A 6,231-nucleotide genomic window follows, 5' to 3' on the forward strand; every position below is an offset into this window, starting at 1 on the left:
TCCCCTCCCCTCTCTTTCTTTCCTTCTTTCTTCCTCTTTCTTTCTTTCTTTCTTTCTTTCTTTCTTTCTTTCTTTCTTTCCTTCTTTCTTTTCTTTTTGAGATGGAACATTTTAATCTACCAGTGGCAGTTAACACAGCACAAGAAGTCACATCTCCCAGAGGTTTGTTCCAGGACAAAGGAAGCAAATACTAGATAGAGTATATGGTCCCTTACCTGTGAGAACATGAATAAGTAGAGAGGAAACAAAGTGTATTCCTATCACTCAAGTCAGCTCTTGTAATCCACCAGATCCTTGGGGTGAAACCACAAACTGATCTCCTTCTCTCTTTCTCCACAGAATCACTGCTGTGAATGATGTTCTAGCCAACTTGGATGTAAATGTCTCCTTGGATGGTCCCAGGCTTAGAGTCTGTGGAGTTGATCTCTCCAAGCATCACCCAGCCTGTCTTCACAACATTCAGCTTCTACCAGACCATAGAAGCCACTGGTCCTGAATACATATATTTCACCAGAACAGTAAAGAAGGGGTGATCCTTCATGTCAATGTAGTGTTCAAGAAGGTCCTCTGAAGACTGCATGAATTTCAAACCAGCAAGGAGGAGTTCCTTCTGTTTAAAATGCTGGATGATTTCTCTCACGATCAATCTCCTGCTGGACCCTATCAGACTTGATAGCAATGAAGATTTGCTCACTGTTACTTATGGTCTATGTCAGAAGTCAGGTCTTTAACTTGAATTCCTTTCAGTTAGCTTTTGATATATCTAGGAGACTTTCTGATCCTCTTGATGTTACTATTTCCCTGCTTCCTCTCCTACAATATTAATGTCCCCTGAGCCTTAGGTATAAAAGTATTTGGTAGAAATATCTGTTGGGACTAGACTCCACAACTCTAAATTTTGGTTGGCTATGTCTTTCTGGAATGGTCTCTATCTGCTGCAAAGAGAAGTTTCCTTGATGGGGTGAACTAAACTGATCTGTGGATGTAAGGACAAATGTTAAGATTGTAGGTGGCTTCTCAGGGGAAACACAAACCTCACTCTAGGGCCTCATGGCCAACATTAGAGCCCAATACCAAACAAACTCAATGGTATTATTTTTGGAAACACACACACACAGGTCCATATATATAGTCCAAAAGAATTTGTATATGTATGTGTAATATATATTTGTAATATATATATATATATATATATATATATATATATATACACACACACACATATATATGTATATATATATCACATGTGTGTATCACAAAATGGTTTATATGGTAATGTTTTTATGATTTTTTTTGCTTGTTGTTATCTGCTGTTTATTTTGTTTTGTCATATTTTTATTTACTTTTTTAGATGCCTGTGTTTTTAAGTGAGAGATACCAAGAAAAGATGTTGATTTAGGTGGGTGGGGAGCTGGGGAGGATCTGGGAAGAGTTAGGGAAGGGGGAATTATAGTCAGAATTTATTGTTTGAATGAATCTATTTTTTTAATTTCTTCTCTCACCCAATCCATCCTGAGCACAGTTCCACACATGGTCTCATCCGAGCTCCCTCTCCACTTCACCCCATCTCTGTCTCCTTTTAGAAAAGAGCAAACTCCAAGAGATGTCAACCAAACATGACAAAACACAATACAATAAAACAAGATGAAAGCCCTTACAGTAAGGCTAGACAAGACAACCCAACAGAAGTAAGAGTCCCAAGAGCAGATAAAAGAGTAAAGGACACACCCACTCCCACAGTTATGAGTTTGAAAAAATCACCAAGCTGACAGTCCTAACACATACATGTAGGACCTAGTGCAGGACCATGCAGGCCACTTGCTTTCCGGCAATCCTGTATGAGCCCTGCTTAGTTGATTCAGTGGGTCATGTTCCTCTGGTGTCCTTCATCTCCTCTGATTCTCTGATTCTCACAATCTTTCCTTCCCCTCTTCAATGTGATTCAACAAGCTCTCAGAGGAGAGACCTGATGGAGACCTCCAGTTTAGATTTTCTGTCCACATAATATCTGTCTGTGGGTCTCTGCATCTGCCTCCATTTGCTGGAAGAAGCCTATTTGATCATGGTGGATTTTTTTTTTTTTAGATGTGTTCTTGGATTCAGTTTATAAGATTTTATTGAATATTTTTGCATCTATATTCACAGGGAAATTAGCCTGTAATTCTCTTTCTTTGTTGAGTCTCTGTGTGGTTTAGATATCAGGGTGACTGTGGCCTCATAAATAGATTGGGCAATGGTTCTGATTTATGGAATAATTTAAGGAGTATTGTCATTAGCTCTTCTCTGAAATTCTGGTAGAATTCTGTGCTAAAACTGGGTGGCCCTGGTGTTTCATTGGTTGGAAGACTTTCAGTGACTGCTTCTGTTTCATTGGGAGTTATTTGTCTATTTAAATTGTTCATCTGATCTTGAATTAACTTTGGTAGGTGGTATCTATCAAGAAAATTATCCATTTCTTTAAAAATTTAAAATTTTATGGAGTACATGTTTTTGAAGTAAGACCTAATAATTCTTTAGGTTTCCCAAATTTCTCCTGTTATGTCCCTCTACTTTTATGATTTCATTAGTTTGGATATTCTTTTTCTGTCTTTTAGATAGTTTGGATAAAGTTTTGTCTATCTTGTTGGTTTCCTCAAAGAATTAACTCTGTTTCATTGATTTGTTTTGTATTTTTCCCTTTGTTTCACCTTTTGGGTTCATTTGCTCCTGTTTTTTTCTAGAGCTTTCAGGTGAACTGTCAAGTGTTTAGTATGAGATCTCTCCAACTTCTTTATAAGGGCACTTAGTGCTATGAACTTTTCTCTTATTCCTGTTTTCATCTGTTCTATAAGTTTGGGTACATTGTGCATTCATTTTCACTGAATTCTAGGAAGTTTTTAATTTCCTTCTTTATTTCTGCCTTGAACCAATTCAGTATATGAATGTTCAGTAGTTTTTTTTTAATATTCAACTTTAGATAGATATATCTATCTGATGCATATCTGGTAGAATTCAGCAGGTTATTTCAATTTTCTTGTATCTGTTGAGATTTGTTTTGTGACTGAGTATGTGGTCAATTTTGGACAAAGCTCCATGAGATGCTGAGAAGGAGGTATATCCTTTTGTCTTTTTTTCCTTCTCTTTTTTAAGGGATTTACTTATTTCTTCAAATTATTTGTTCGTGTTTTCCTGGATTTCTTTAAGATATTTATTCATTTTATCTTTAAGGATCTCTATAGTTTTCCTTTTAAGGTCTTTTTCTTGTGCTTCAGCTCTGTTGGAATAATCATGTTGTAGGATAACTGAGCTCTATTGGAGTCATGTTGCCCTGACTGCTGCTGATTATGTTGCTAAGTTGGCATCTAGGCATCTGGTTTGGGAACATTTTAGGCCTAAGTGCAGGTTTCTGGATGTGTTTCTGTTGGGTATATGTTTTGTTTCTTGATTTCTGTTTCCTCTTTGAATTTTCAGTTATTTGTGATGATTATATGTTGCCTGCTTTCCTGTCCTGTTCAGCTGTTGTGTTGACAGGGAGTGTCTGCTGGTCCTGGATGCTGGGTGCAGGTGGGTCTAGGGGGAGGAAAGTCAGGTGAGATCCACATGAGAAGTAGCCTAGAGGAAAGTAATGCTGATGTTCTGTTGCGGTGCTAGCAGGGAGCCCGAGGAATTAGGAGAGAGAAAAGTCTCCAAGCAGATTATCTAGTCTTCTGGCAGGTATAGCCTGTGGTTGAGTCCTCTGGAATGTCCTTTGGAGTTAGGAGCTGTGACACAGCAACAAGTCTGGGGGTGGGAAGCCAGGAGGCAATAGTATGTGGGATTCACAGGATGCATGGTGACACAAAAGGGAGGCTGCAGCTGCAGTCCGGTTGCAACAGTAGGGCAAAGGAAGATCTATTTTTAATATAAAAAGGTTGTTGTTAGTGATTATGCTGGCTTAGATAAATGGAAGTTGGTAGGTTCTCCTCAAGATCCATGTCTTCACTATTACTGAGGAATTGGCGATATTCCCAGGATCAGGCATGCCATTCCTCTTGTTGAGCAGGATTCCAGTTCTATTACTCCTACCTAAGTTGGTTACTCCTAAGATATGCATACCACTACTGCACCCTTGGGAGGATCATGCCATGGTGCTCATGTTTTGGTTCTTAGGTACCACCGATTGGTAGGTTTGTTGGTTGCTTCCATCTTTTGAAGCCTGAATGGCTCCTTCTGGTGTCAGAAAAAGTAGTGCTCAAAGAGGAGGCAGTCAGGCAATTCTAAAAGAGTGGCCTCTGGGCTCTGTTTCTGAAGTTCATGGTGTCTTCAGCAATAGGGACTCAACTTCCACCTTTCTATTGATAGATAGTATTGATAAATTGTGTGCATGTATTACTTTGGTAAAATTTGATGTCCTCAATGAGGAAATTAAGATAATAAATCCTTTTACTTATTTTTTATCATTACTACTCAGTAAATACCTCTGAAATGTGATCATTCAGTGTTTTATTCATTGTATGTATTGGTGTTTCAGTGGGTAGTACATGTACATGTTTGTGTGTGTATATGTATATATATATATATATATATATATATATACATATATATATATATGCTCATGTATATGTGTGTGAATAAAGATGAAATGCATGAGCATGTGCGTGTGCATGAAGGTGAAGGCCAGAGAAACATCAGTCTCTTCTCAGTCACTTCCTACCAGGTCTTCTTGACATTGAATCACTCACTGACCTCAAACATTACAGATTCAGGTAGGCCAGTGAGATCCAGAGATTCTCCTGTCTCTGCTTCTATAGGTCTGTGGTTACAGACACACTGCCATTCCTGGCTATTGAAGTGGGTCCTGGAAATCTGAACACAGGTCTTCATGCTTGTAGAACAAGCATTTTACTGACTGGCAGTCTAGGAAGCCCCTGATTTATTTATGCTGAAAATAATTTCTTTTGCAGGGTAAAAGAAAAATCTGGTTATGTTTGTGCTTATTAATACTTTGTGAGAATTGATTAGTTAATCTGTTAAAAAAGAAGCAATGAAATGATCAAAACTGCAGCCTTGAGAGGTCTGAGTTCAGACATGTTGGAGGTAATGGACTTAAGCTAGGAATTTTTCCAGGTGAATACATAGCATATACTCTAACTAAAAGACCAGAATTTGAAAATGTGAATAGCTAGAACATTGTATAATGTTTGCTGTATAATAATGATTAACAAGATGTAGGGCAATGTAGGAGTTGAGATTGACTTTTCAATTTTATGTTTTCATTTTATGTGTATGACTGTTTTGCTCCCATGTATTGTATTCACCATATGTATACCTGGTGCTCTTGGAGGCTAGAAAAGGCTCTCAGATGATTCCCTGAAACTGGAGTTATGCAAAGTTGTGAGCTGCCATGACAGTACTAAGAAGTGAGCTCAGATGCTCCACAAGAGCAGCAAACTCTTGTCAGTACTGTGCCAACTCTTTAGTCCTGAGATCAACTGTCAATACTGAGGGTGAAAATCATTGCTTTTTCCCTCTTCCATGTAAGAAGCCATAACCTATACCATTTGACAGTCAACTGATTACTGTCATATTTTATGTGTTAATACTCAGATGGATTATACGAAAAATTAAATGATTGATGATTGCTACAGAATCCAAGGTTAATTTCAACCAGTCAAAAATGTTGCAGCTTTGCCTTAATTGTAAGAAAATCTGTGGCCCATGGTTTCTGTGAGGACTCATGGTTGTGTGACTTGGGTATGTCTTCCCAAGCTGTTCCTGAGAAATAAGTACATTATTTGTAAACAGAATTGATAAGCCTTCACTCAAAAGATTTTAAGTTTACAAAGTGTGAGACAGCTGGGCAAAGGGTCAAAGGTGAAAGGTAGTGAGCCATTTGGGGCCTATTCTTTTGTGGAACCTTTGGCTGCCTTTCAGACTGAGATCTTGGAAACAGTTCACACAAAAGCCTTCTGCCAACAGTTGGCTTAGACAGGAACCCCTCACAAAATCCTCTTCTTTGCTTTTTTTTTCTCCCTCTATGTCTTGGCTTTGGAAGTTTATAAAAACTCAAGGAATATTATACAAACCATCCATGTAAAATGAACTAACGAAGTCAACTTGGCAATTTAGGTATTATATAAAATACATTTAGGTTGATTTTTCTTTTTTTCTTTTTTTTAAATTTTTAATATTTTTTATTACATATTTTCCTCAATTACATTTCCAATGCTATCCCAAAAGTCCCCCATAGCGCCCCCCACTTCCCTACCCACC

The 6,231-nt window shown here is 38.0% G+C and overlaps 1 pseudogene; it reads right to left on the reverse strand.

Annotated features, from left to right (window-relative positions):
* Positions 1 to 269: 269 nt before the first annotated feature.
* Positions 270 to 1,532, reverse strand: LOC110307710 (annotated as a pseudogene).
* Between the last annotated feature and the right edge of the window lie 4,699 nt (positions 1,533 to 6,231).

Source organism: Mus caroli, chromosome 13, assembly GCF_900094665.2.
Source record: "Mus caroli chromosome 13, CAROLI_EIJ_v1.1, whole genome shotgun sequence".
NCBI lineage: Eukaryota > Metazoa > Chordata > Mammalia > Rodentia > Muridae > Mus > Mus caroli.